General features: G+C 44.0%; 1 protein-coding gene across 1 annotated transcript in view; it reads left to right on the top strand.

Moving 5' to 3' along the window:
- The window catches only part of LRMDA (leucine rich melanocyte differentiation associated), a 1,124,791-nt gene that overhangs the window by 68,552 nt on the left and 1,042,821 nt on the right, over window positions 1-13,418 (top strand). The gene's annotated exons all lie outside the window — the stretch shown is intronic.

Below are 13,418 nucleotides of genomic sequence, written 5' to 3'. Positions count from 1 at the left end.
CTGCATCCTCTTTAACACTCTCCCCCCATATTCCTCCTACCTGGAACGCCCTTCTCTGTCTACCCATGCTTCAAGGACCGGCTGATTCACAGCCTCTCCATAAAGCTGTCCTGGATCCACCCCATCCCCACCAGCTGGCCCTGGGGGTGAACTCACACTCATTGTTCCCATCCCTGCATCCTGTAATGACAACAGTTTTCTCACTGATGGCTTGTCTTTTCTGTTTTACTCTCATACTGCCTTATTCAACTTTTCAAATCACTGTTGCACGTCTCAGTTGAGTTCAGCACGTGTCTTACTAAGAGTCTTCTCTGGGCCAGACTGACTTCTGCTCTTCCCCTACCACTCGTGTGAAGTACCTAATACACAAACACAGAACATTCAAGGCTTATTATTTTTCATAATAAGAAAACCCCTAGTGAGCTTAGTGTTGGGATGACTCTTGAGAATCTTTTAGAGCCATTTCCAGGATAGGAGGCAATGAAACCTAAGTAGATGAGGCTAAAATAGACCTCAGTTTTTTCATGTCTTAGTATTTTCTCTGCCTATTAATCCTGTCCTGCCTTACTGTTCTGATTACAGCCGGGCTGGGGTGACCCGAGCTGTGGGCATTCGGTGTAGCATGGCCACTGGCACTGTGAAGCTGTGCGGGGGGAGGAGTTGCGAGTTTTAAGAGGACTTCGAGGAAAGAGAATGAGTCTCTTCAGCTTCCTGCCGCTCCCCTGTCTTCTTTCAGTCACTAGGTGGAAGAAGGGCCTGAACTGGCAGCCAAGCTGGGGTTTCCAGACTGACAGTTAATTCTGCCTTTTCACTCTTCGGTTGTGTTACTGTTTAATTAAAAAATAACGATTCAGGGACTTCCCTGGTGGTGCAGTGGTTAAGAATCTGCCTGCCAGTGCAGGGGACGCAGGTTCGATCCCATGTGCTGTGGAGCAGCTAAGCCCGTGCGCCACAACTACTGAGCCTGCGCTCTAGAGCCTGTGAGCCACAACTACTGAGCCCGTGTGCCGCAACTACTGAATCCTGCCTGCCTAGAACCCATGCTTCGCAACGAGAGAAGCCACCGCAGTGAGAAGCCCGCGCACCGCAACGAAGAGCAGCCCCTGATCGCTGCAACTAGAGAAAGCCCGCGCACAGCAACAGAGACCCAACACAGCCCAAAATAAAATAAATTATTAAAAGAAAAATAATGATTCATTTATTTTTTCACTCATACCTGGTGTCTGCTCCTCGGTTTTGTTTTTGCTGCAGACGTGGTCCCTGCTTGGCAGGAGCTCAGGGGCTAGTGGAAAGAATGAAAATTCTTCTTCTGCTTGGTGATGAGCCAGTTGTGTCACCCGGCTGGGTTGGTTGTAGGCTTTGTGGAGACACGGACCATGCCCCTCAGAGTCCCCTGTTTCCCTGAAGAAGCTCAGCGCCATGTTGGTCACTTGGCTGGTGCCCAGGGACCTTGATGATGGATTTCATGGACAGGTTGCTACATATCTCCCCATGGAGCTCTTGGTGCCTTGATGTCTTTGAGTGTGAAAGCAGAGATTCTGTCTGTTTCCTGTTTGAGAGGGTGGGGGGAGGGAGGGAGGGAGGGAGGGCTGTGGGAGGCTTCCTCCTCACTGATAGTGAAAGTGCTTTGGAAATTGGAGCCAGAGGTGATGGCAGAGGAAGTTTCTGGTGTAAGGAGCTTGGATGCTGGCTGTGCTTCCCCTAGTTATTTCTCTCCTGGCTCTTGAACAAAGAGTTGTGATGTTCTTGAGGGATGTTGAGTGGCTGTCACCTGGGTTCCCAAACCCAGATGCCCATTCAGGTGTAAAGTTCAGCCTTCAGCTGCATACAGATTCCGTGTTTTGGCATGACTTTTTTTTTTCCTGGTGACATCTAACATATAGAGAATGACTTTCCCTGGGCAAGTGGTATACTGTCACCCTTCTTTCCCAACATGTACCCAGCAAAACAGCACAGCTTGGATGGAGACAGACGACTGATTGGAAGCATCACAAAATGGCTAGCACCGCCCACTGGGGGAGACCTTTGTCGTCAGGGATACCTAGTGAGAGCAGGACCGCTGAGGCAGCTCCTTCATGCCCTGTGGCTGCTTTCGTCCCATCATTTTCCAGAGCCTTCTCTGACATTGAGTTAACAGAGTTCCCAAGGTACTGACAAGCCCACTTAGGGGAAAGGAACAAGAAAAAGGGGGTCTAATGTAGTGTCCCCACGAGTCTTTTCACCTCAGGGGTCATGTTGGAGTCACCCAGTGGGGAGGACATGGGGCCCCCATGTCCCAAGGGGAGTGAAAAAAATTGGAAAACGTGGTCTGAATTTCTTACTTGCATTGTTTCTGGGCCAGTTCCTACCCGGTCAGTTTTCTCTGTGCCCCACCCCACCCTTCTTAATGACTAACTTGTACTGGAAAGCAAACTATTAATCACAACCAGAATGGCTCTGTGACTTCCAAACAAACACGGAACAGTTCTAGGGACTGTGAAACAAGCCAAACCGTTGGCAGAGATTTGAAAACGTGTTCCTTTTATGTATATTTTAGAAATGCCCCCAGTTTTTCTTTGGCACAGAAGGTTCCCTTTAATTAGCAGTGAATTTCCCATTTCCCCTTTCTTCCTGAAGCATCTCTAAAGCCTGGGCCTAGTAAAAGGCAGGTACACAGCTCTCAATTGAGCCCTATTGATGTGCTAGTATAGTTTTAATTGTGTTGCGATTTCCTTGCCGAAGTGACACATGCAGAAGCATTTGAAAAACCTATAGGGTTCGTAACTCTTGCGCTGTCTAGAGCTCTTGAATTATGAATATCTCTTCCGCTGCCTATTCAGTTCTTCTGAATCTGTAAAATTACTTTAATAACCTGTGTGGGGGTAATGTTCATATGTTTGCTCAGTCGTGTGAATTTATTAGCGCGCCCAGCCCGCTTTGGGGACCTGGTCTGGCCCTTTGGAGGCAAGCCCTTGGTTGTAAGAGGAGGCGAATGATGGTGGTGTTTTTCTCCCCCTCCTCTTCCCTTCCTCCATTAGCGATCACTCTGTTGCACAGAGCACGTGATAAATCAACCTCAGGAGAGTCAGATTTGCCATAACATGACATTACCTATCAGCTTGTCAGGTCTGAGTTGACTCGCAGCCTTTTGGGCTGTATATTTCCTCAAAGTCGAGCGCCAGTTTCTTAGTCAGCTCTAACTAATTTCAGAGTGGAAGGGAAACTTGACTGGAGTGCTGTTTGGGATCTGCTTTTTAATCCTGGTCTGTTTAACGTTTGCTCCTGACAGTCTAGGCCAGACATCATTTTAATGGTATGTGTGGTGATAAAGCCAATAAACTGTCAAGATGATTGATAATCTAAGCATTACTGCAATATGACTTTCCTGTTCTCCTCTGTGCTTTCGATGATGGTTTCCAAATTGAATTCCTACAGTGTGTGCTGGATGTCTGCGCCTGTTGGAGGCTCCCCTAACAGCGTTTGAAGGAGGGAGCTGTGTTTAATGTAAGATTTTTAGCCCTCAATTACCCACACAAATATATCTGCATATGTGTTAGTACCCTCTAATTTGGGAAACATCAAGAATTTATGGCTCTGCCCTTGTAACAGTCTCCCAGCAATTTATGGGCACTGGTGGAACTTTTTATTATGTCTTTATGATGTTTTTTCACCTGGCATGCATCTTAGATTCCATGTGGTTGATTCTGTTATCTGTGGTTGAAAGACATTACAGATAACAAAGTGCAGTGTATTAAAGACAGGCTTCTGGTTTCCTTTCCTTTTCTCTTTGTTTCTCTTTTCTTTTAATTTAACAGACATTGTTAAGCATCTGGTCCTCATCTCATTAATCAGACTCGACCAGGTGTTTCAGGGTGGTGACAGTCGGGGTGCTTGGCCCCTCCTTGTTGGCCCTCGTGGGCCACCGTTGCTGGCTTACCTCCCCCCTCCTTGGCGCTGGGAACAGAAACCCAAATGGCCAGAGAGGTTGGGCCTTCCTCTTGTGTGTGTGTGTGTGTGTAAAACACAAGCAGTTTTACCAGGAGGAAAAAACCAAAGTAAATATTTAACTCAAAACTCTTGAAGTGAGTTCAAATTCTCTTCTGCATTCAGCTAACACAGGCGTGTGTCTTTGCCTCGTTGTGCAGTGTGTGCACATTGGAGGACTACTTCTGATGTTGTGTCGAAACAACACGAGACTGTAAGACAGGATCTCCGAGGGTCACAGAATGCGACTGCTGGAAGGGTGTCCCTGATACCTGTTGACACTGATTTACTGTGCATTTCTTCTAGGTCTGACTTTACAGATGAGTCTGGGCCCCCAGAGGGGTTGCATGTCTCGATGGGCTGCGGAACCGGGACTGGTGTCCGTGTGTCTTCATTTGAGATCGACCATCCTTTCCACCTCATTGTTTTCCTTCCCTGCACTAAATGCTCATTTTTTTCTTTTGCTTAGAAGGTGCTGGGCAAGTCCTTTCATGTCTCTGGCCTCAGTTTTTCTATCCATAAAATTGGAGGGTTGAATTTGGCTAGCCTCTTTTCTTTGGTCCCTTTTATTAGAGAAGCCTTTGAGTTTTTATGATAAGAATTGAGGACGGATTGGGCTTTGTACTGGGAACAGTCTCCTAAAAACATTTGGGGTCTTGTTTCTTCACTTTCTCTTATTTCTGAATGTGTGGGCCTCATCCTTCCTTTCCCTGCTGTCCAGAACCTTAATTTTTTTGGTTCCTGTCTCCTGAGGTTCTCCAGGCCGAAAAGAAGGCCTGGTTTGCCCATAGACCCCAATGAAGAACTAAGAAGGGGCTGGGGTGTCAGGCTTGTTTTACCTTACCTGCCAGCAAATATTTGTGTCCTAGGCTCCCTTAATCTAAAATAATTACAAATTTTATAGCACGATTAGATGTGTGTATTGTGGGGCAGAAATAAGTATCAGAACTGGTAAAAAGTTGGGAGAAGAAACAACATTGATACGGATGAGTAATAGGAAATTAGCCAAACAGATAAACCTCAAGGGCTGCTCCTTTCCTTGTGCTGGGAGTACATCTGCAAGCTTACATCTCCAGTTTTAGGGAAATGTAGGATTGTATTTAGGGACTTGATTCCACATCTTCCGGGGGCTTGAGGTCTAATCGTGGATGCAATGCAGGCCTGAGACCTCTCAGAAGTGAGTCGCTGTGGTTCTGAAAGCGCCCACGGGTGTTTGGGGGAGGGGGAGGAAAGGCTGGCACATGGGAGTTGGAACTGGGTGGGGATAATCTGGAGTCCCAAAGGGTGACTGGCTTGTCAGAGCTGAGCCCCTCTGAAATGCATCCCTCTCAGATGCGCATGTTGGTACCTGAGGGGAATCCCTGCGGTTAAGCCAGTAGCTTTTGCAGTGTTGGCTGCAACAGGCAGTGTGCCCAGACTTGGCTGGGGAGATGATGATGAGGATGACAGCGGCCCACGTTGATTAAGGATCCGGTCTGAGCCAGTCACAATTCTAAGTACTTCTATAGGTATTAACTGACTTAATCCTCTAAAGATCCATTGAGAGAGGGTGGGAAGTAGGAAAGTAGACGTGTATGGCTGCTATCACCATTTTGCAGGTGAGGAAATGGACTCTGGGAGGTCAGCTAGGAGGTACTCGGTGAGTAGGTGGTGGGTAGGTAGGACTCAAACCTGGCCCCTCGCTCTTAGCCACTCCGCTTTGCCGCCCTACAAATATGTGAGCTCACAGCCCTAGTCTTGAGGCCGTACACCTGTGTGAGGAGGGGGCACGTGGACTGTGTAGCTCTGAGGAAGTCCTCGGCCATCTGAGTCTGTTTACTCCTCTGTGACTTGGAGACGGGGTTGCTCTGAGTTCAGTTGAGAGAATACAAATGAAAGTGTCTACCAAACGTAAAATAGATAGCTAGTGGGAAGCAGCCGCAGAGCACAGGGAGATCAGCTCGGTGCTTTGTGACCACCTAGAGGGGTGGGTTAGGGAGGGTGGGTGGGATGGAGACGCAAGAGGGAAGAGATATGGGAACATATGTATGTGTATAACTGATTCACTTTGTTGTACAGCAGAAACTAACACACCACTGTAAAGCAATTATACTCCAATAAAGATGTTAAAAAAAAAAAAGTGTCCAGCCGAAAAGAGGTGCTCATTAAATGTTTGTGTTGACAGGGTATTGAATTAGATCATCACTGATCTTTCATTTTTTCTTGTTCAATCTACATTTCTTTGCACCCCTTTCTGTAAGCTTGGGTACTTTATTCTCACTTTCTTCAATAAGGGATGACAGAGCAGAAAATAAAATCTGATCCTGCCTTTTGAATCTCAGAAGTTTGGGCCACAGGATAAGAAAAAAGATTTGGAAGAAGGTGTGATGATAGAAGAACTGGCTGACTTTGTACTAGGTAGAGATTTCCTGGGCTCGGGGGAGGAGAGAGTCAGAGGCAGAGAAAAGTATTGATGTTAGTGGGTCCCTGAGAAGGGGCCCTGTATCTTAAATAGTTTTGGACTAAAGCTTGTCCCTGATACATAAGCTGTTATGATTACTTGAGAGCACTGGGAGAGGGAGGGGTGATCCAAGATGTCTAAACACATGAGGATATGAGAAAGGCTTGTTGGAGAAAGGAGGAGAGTTTGAGCAGAATTCTGAGGCGTGATGGAGATTTGGATAGGTGATATCTGACAGCTTCAGTCTGAAAGCCTCTGTGCCCATAAATGGGTCCCCCTAAGTCGTAAACCTGCGTTTGCTCTCTTGGCCAACTGAATGGACAGTGGGCTGTGACAGTTACTATGGGGAAGGAGGGTGCTGGTCTGATGGCAAGGTTGGAAGAGTTGGGGACCTTGGCCATAGAGGCAGAAGGGAGCGCTGGACGAGGAGGTGAGTAAGCTCAGGAAGGGTGGGGCTGGCCTGGTTCCTGAGGCAGGAGAGTGAGTCATCCTCCTTCAAAACAGCCCCATGCATCCGTAAAAGCCAGACCACTGGTCTAAGTTTGTACCTGCTCATCCCCTAGCTGGATGCCTTGAGGAAAAAAAGAAAGGCCAGTGGCACTGTAGTAGACCCTCCTTTTCCCTGCTCCCACTGTATCCACATTCTGTCGGCTTCTGGAGGAGCCCACCTTTTATGCACTGAAAATAAGTTAAAGGAGGAGTGAGAAAACTAGGATTCTGGTTGCAGCTTTCTCCCTCAGTGTGTTTTGGCGCTGTGGAAGGTGGCACCCCTTGTGCCTGTTGGCAAATTGGGCCAGCTTGGGGAAGGCCTGGCGTCCCAGAGGTATTTGGCTAATCCCAGGATGACAGACATTACTCATCCGTGCAATGGTCCTGTCCCCCAGATTCTATAAGAGCAACCCATGTTTTGAACTACTTTAACTAGGAATCAGAAGGAGAAAGTTTCCTTTAAGCCAAATGGCTCAAGACACTTGGATTGTCATCCTTTTCCTATGTCCCCTTTATATGCCACTGCGTCTTCCAAACCCATTAGATGGAGAGCTTCCTGTGGGAGAGAATTGGGTCTTGTGGTTTCTGGACAAAGAAAGAACTGGAACATCATGTTAAATCTTGACTCCTTCCTCTTCTGCTTTCTTCTGCAAGTAGCTCACTTTTTCATCTCCTCCAGCGAGCACCACATTCTAGCTTGTTCTGAAGTTTGGGAAAGAGAGGACTATTGCTTCTGCAAGTTCTTCACATTCCTGAGGGGCTGGACAGTTTGGTCATGTACCTGGTTTGTAGTCAGGTCTCACTTAGTATAAAACCACCACCTCTACACTTCCTTCAGTTTGGACCAGCGTATCAATACTGTCGTCTGAAGAATACGCACAGCCAGATAGAAGGGCTCCTCGGAGCGGTGACTTGCACTTTCCGTCTGTCTGATTGACTGCGGCATAAAGCCCACATAGTCCTGCCTGCTTCCTGGTAGGTGGGATGGAAAGTGTAGGTACTGCAGACTAGGCAGAGTTGGGACATGCCTGTATAGTCACAGCTAATAGTTCTCTCTCCTTGACTCAATTTGAACTGGACTTTTTTTTTCTTTTTTAGCTGTTGGAATAGGGCTCAGTGTAGACTATTACTCTGACCATTTTGCTCCAGGAAAAGCATTAGTAATTTATAAATAAGATACACATAAAAACAGGAGAAGCTAAATATAGGTTTATTGACAACTTAGGCACTATTAATGTTGGAACGGGTTGGTTTGAAGTTGAGTTAGTTGTTGTGGCTGATTTATGTGCTGTTGGTCTTAAAAGGACTGTGGTTGTGAGGGTTCTTGGGAACTGGCAGCTGGGAAGGAGCAGAACTGGTTTGGGTCTGAGTTCCCAGAGGAACAAGATGGGAGGGAGGGAGCAAGTGGGGTGAGGAGGGGGGAGGGAGGGAGGAGGAAGAATTATTTGTATCTCTCTGTGCTTCATGGTTGTGTATTTAACCAAGAGTACATTGCCAGGAAATTGAGAAAGTAAGTGTGTGCGTGTGAGTGTGTGTGTGTGCGCGTGTGTTTGCATGCTTTATGTCAAGCATAGCTCATTTAAAGTATACCTGTGTGGACATGAGGGTTTGCAGAAAACTGTTATTTATTTCTCTTGAATTTACCCTACTTGTTAAACAAAATTTGACAGATGGTTTGCAACAAGAGTAACGAAGTCATTGCTAGCCAAGTTTTATCTTTACTCTATCACTTGTTATGTGGAAAAGGGGTTTTTCTTGGTCTGGGGGAGTTGAATTCCCTCTCTGTGGAGAGAATCAGATTCATTTAACTGGAAATTTAGGGGAATTGAAAGTTCATTTTCTGAGCTTTACCATACCGGTGGTTGCCTATTAAAACCTTTCACCAGGGCCCATCTGATTTGACGGTGCTGTGAAATGTTTTATGGCAGATGAAAATAATTTGTGATCCTTATGGTTTTTTCCCCCCATTCCAGTTCTAACAAACTTCAGGGTCAATTTTTGTTTCTAATTTCAGGTTTCCTTATATGCTTGCACGCGTGGGCACACACACTCCCCTTCTCCCTCCCTCCCTCCCTCCCTCCCTCCCAGTTCTTTCTTTTGCATGTGTGTTGGCTTGCTGTCTTACATGCAGACAAAACATTATATCAGGAAGGCACAGATATCATCCCCGAGGTGAACAACCAACTTCACAAAGCACCTACCTTAACACATGTTGGTGACAGGTTCGTAAACTGCAGGAAAGCTGAGTATTTTTGATGGGTTTGTTAGTTTCCTATTGCTGCTGTAGAAATTACCACCAACTAAGTGACTTAAAATGACCCAAACTTATTATCTTATACTTTGGAGGTCAGAAGTCCAAAATAGGTCTTACTGAGCTAATCAAGGTGTTGGCGGGGCTGTGTTCCTACTAGAGGCTCTAGGGGAGAGCTGTTTCCTTACCTTTCCAGCTTCTAGAGGCTGCCCTCATTCCTTGGCTTGTGACCCTGCAGCACTCCAGCCTCTGCTTCTGTTTTCACATCTCCTTCGTGGACTCTGAGCAGTGCTCTTTTTTATTTTTTTTAACATCTTTATTGGAGTATAATTGCTTTACAATGGTGTGTTAGTTTCTGCTTTACAACAAAATGAATCAGTTATATATATACATACGTTCCGATATCTCTTCCCTCTTGCGTCTCCCTCCCTCCCACCCTCCCTATCCCACCCCTTGAGAAGTGCTTTTATAAAGGATCCTTGCACTTATATTGGGCCCATCTGGATAATCTCCCCTTGGCTAGATTCTTCATTGAATCACCCGAGCAGAGTCCCTGTTGCTCTGTGAGGTAATAGTCACAGGTTCTAGGGATGAGGGTGTGTACCTCTTGCAGGGTTGGGGGGCATGATTTATCTATGACAGTGGGCAAGAAGACGTTGAATGGTAAAAGTGGACCTATTTCTCTTGGTAGTTTACTCAGGAGCCTTCCTGAGCTTCTGAAATCATGCTGTTGTTATAATTAGAGTGATTGTTTCTGTTTCGGGGGTATTTCTTTGTTTTCCAGAACGTAAACTATGCAGCTTAGCTTTACTCTTGCTCAAGGTACAATTGATTCAAAGGCAACCACCTTTTACCTGTTTTTTTCTTTTCTCCTCCTTGGTTCCCAAGACAAGATTCTACCACTTTTCCGACTATATTCATCCTCTCTTTTTCAAATCTAACAACTAAACCGCAGAATGTCAGTCTCCACGTGTCGTAAGTTTCTCTGTCTCTTCGTATGAGGAAGATCAGGGTCCTCATGTGGAGGGGCTGGAGCAGGTGGTCTTTGTAATGTCTGTTCAGAATGTGTATTGTATGGGGTCAGAGTGGATGGGCCTGAGAGGTCGTGCTGGGGGTGACTAGGCCCTGAGGACACTTTAGCTTTTCTGTTCTGGATAGTGGGAAAGCAAAGACATTGCATCAACTGATGAATGAACGAACCAAATGTGGTATATCCATATAATGTAATATTATTCAATCCTGAAAAGGAATGAAGTACTGATACATGCTGCAGTGTAGACAAATTTTAAAAACATTATGCTAAGTTAAAGAAGCTGGACAAAACAGTTGACGTGTTTTATTATTCCATTTGTATGAAATATTGAGCATAGGTAAATCCATAGAGATAGAAAGTAGATTAGTGGCAAACTTTGTAAATCGACTATACTTCAGTAAAATTAAAGAAAAGTAGATTAGTGGTTGCCAGGGGCTGCGGAGGGAGGGACTGCTTAATGGGAATGGAGTTTTCTTTTAAGATGCTGAAAATATTTTGGAACTAGATAGGGGTGATAGTTGTACAACATTGTAAATGCACTAAATGCTATTTAATTGTTAACTTTAAAATAGTTAATTTTCTATGATGTGAATTTTACCTCAGTTAAGAGAGAAGACTTCAGGTTTCTGGTCCAACATGTAACAAGCTTGGAGGGTTCCCACTTCCTAACAGCTAAAAAGCTGAACAAACTGAGAAATCAACTCTACTTAGATCCATAAGAAAAGTGAGGTCACAGGGTAGATTAGTGCCCTCAAAACTGGCAAGACAGGCAAGTACAGAGAATCTCACCTTAGCAGAGGAGCAACCTCCCTGGGGACCAGTGCCTGGGTAGAGGAACCTCCATTGTAAATGACGAATTGCTGGAGGTTCAGTGTGGACAACTCATGAGACTGAATAACCATCTACAGGGACCCAGTCGTTGAGTGGCCCTCCACACTCCTGGGACTTTTACCTCCTGGAACTCTACCCGGTTTTCACAGTGAAAGTGGAGAAAAATATCATCATGCTTCTGGCAGGAGGAGGGGGAAAGGAATGATTTTGAAATATGCCAGAGCATTCTATTCTTAACAAACCCAGCTACAGCCTACTCTAGCCAGCCTGTCTAGAAAAAGTGAGAAGCACATGTGAAGTTTACAGTCCAGAGGCACAAGCTCTGAAACTAAAAGACTGAAAGCTAATAATAGAATTAGAAAATACTTCCCTTCCCCTCACATATTACTTCCCTTCCCCTCAAATATTACTAAGTGCCTACTTACAGAAGTTGCTTTTCCCTAGTGCCTTGTGCTGTTATCAAGAAAAAAATTACAAGACATACTAAAAGGCAGAAAACACAGTTGGAAGAGATAGAGCAAGTCTCAGAATCAGACTGATAAGGCAGGGATGTGGACATTATCAGATCAGGAATTTAAAACTACTATAACTCATGTACTAAGCCGTCTAATGGATAAAGTAGACTGAATGCAAGAACAGATGAGCAATGTAAGCAGAGGGATGGAAATTCTAAGAACCAAGAAGAAATGCTAGAGATCAAAAACACAAATAGAAATGAAGAATGCCTTTGATGGGCTTATTAGTAGACAGGACACAGCTGAGGGAAGAATCTCTGACCTTGAGGATATCTCAATAGAAATCTCTAACATTGAAAAGCAAATAGAAAAAAGACTGAAAAAAAAAGAACTGTAGGATAACTACAAAACATATAACTTGCCCGTCGTGGGAATACTAGAAAAGAAGAAAGAAACAATATTGAAACAATAATAATTTCCTCTAAATTAATTTCATATATCAAACCACAGGTCCAAGAAGCTCAGATAACACCAAGCAGGATAAATGCCAAAAAATTACACATAGTTACATCATTTTTGAACTATAGAAAATGAAATTTAAAGAAAAAAATCTTGAGAGAAGCCAAAGGAAAAAAAACAATTAACCTGTGGAGGAGCAAAGATAAGAATTACATTTAATTTCTTCTTAGAAACCATGCAAAAAGAGTGGGGTGAGATAGTTAAAGTGTTGAGAGGAAGAAAAAAAACCCAGCGTAGAATTTTGTACCTTGTGAAATTATCCTTCAAGAGTAAAGGAGAAATACTTTCCCAGACAAACAAAAATTGAGGAAATTTGTTAGCAGTAGACCTGCCTTGTAAGAAATCTTAAAATAACTTCTTTAGAGAGGAGAATGATGTAGGTCAGAAACTTGGATCTGTATCTCAATAGATGTAGAAAAAGCATTAGACAAATTCAGCATGTTTTCATGATAAAAACTCTCAAATTGGGTATAGAAGGAACATATTTCAACAAAATAAAGGCCAAATCTCACAAGCCCATAGCTAACATCATACTTAGTGGTGAAAGGTTGAAGTATTTCCCTCTTAGATCAGGAAGAAGACAAAGGTGCCCACTCAACATAGTCCTGCAAGCCCTTCCCAAAACCATTAGGCAAGGAACAGAAAGGAAAGACATCCAAATTGGAAAAGAAGGAATAAAATTGTCTGCTGATGACATGATCTTGTATATAGAAAATCCTAAGGGCTCCACCAAAAAACCATTAGAACTAATAAATGAATTCAGTAAAGTTTCAGGATACAAAATAAACACAAAAAAACTTGTTGCCTTTCTCTACACTAACAATGAACTATCTGCAAAAAAATTCTCATTGACAGTAGTATCAGAAACGATGAAATACTTAAGGATAATTTTAACCAAGGAAGTGAAAGATGTAGACACCAAAAACTGTACGGTATTGATGAAAGAGATTGAAGACACAAGTAAATGAAAAGATATCATGTGTTCACAGATGGGAAGAGTTAATATTGTTAAAATGTCCATACTACCCAATGCCATCTGTAGCTTCAGTGCAATTCCTATCAAAATTCCAATGGTACATTTCACAGAAACAGAATAATCAATCCTAAAATTCATATAGAACCACAGAAAACCCTTAATAGTTGAAGCAAACTTGAGAAAGAACAAAGCTGGAGGCATCATACTTTCCGATTTCAAACTATGTTATAAAGCTGTAGTATTCAAAACAGTATGGTACTGGTATAAAAATGGAAACATAGGCTAATGGAACAGACTACAGAGCCCAGGAGTAAACCCACATATGATTAATATTTGACAAGGAACCAAGACTACTCTTGGGGAAAGGATAGTCTCTTTAGTAAATGGTGCTGGGAAAAATGGTATGCAGAAAATTGGGAAGGACATAGTGGAACCCAACAACAGCAACACTCAACTATATA

This window comes from Phocoena phocoena, chromosome 16, assembly GCF_963924675.1.
Source record: "Phocoena phocoena chromosome 16, mPhoPho1.1, whole genome shotgun sequence".
Classification (NCBI taxonomy): Eukaryota; Metazoa; Chordata; class Mammalia; order Artiodactyla; family Phocoenidae; genus Phocoena; species Phocoena phocoena.
This window is presented reverse-complemented; position numbering and strand designations above follow the sequence as displayed.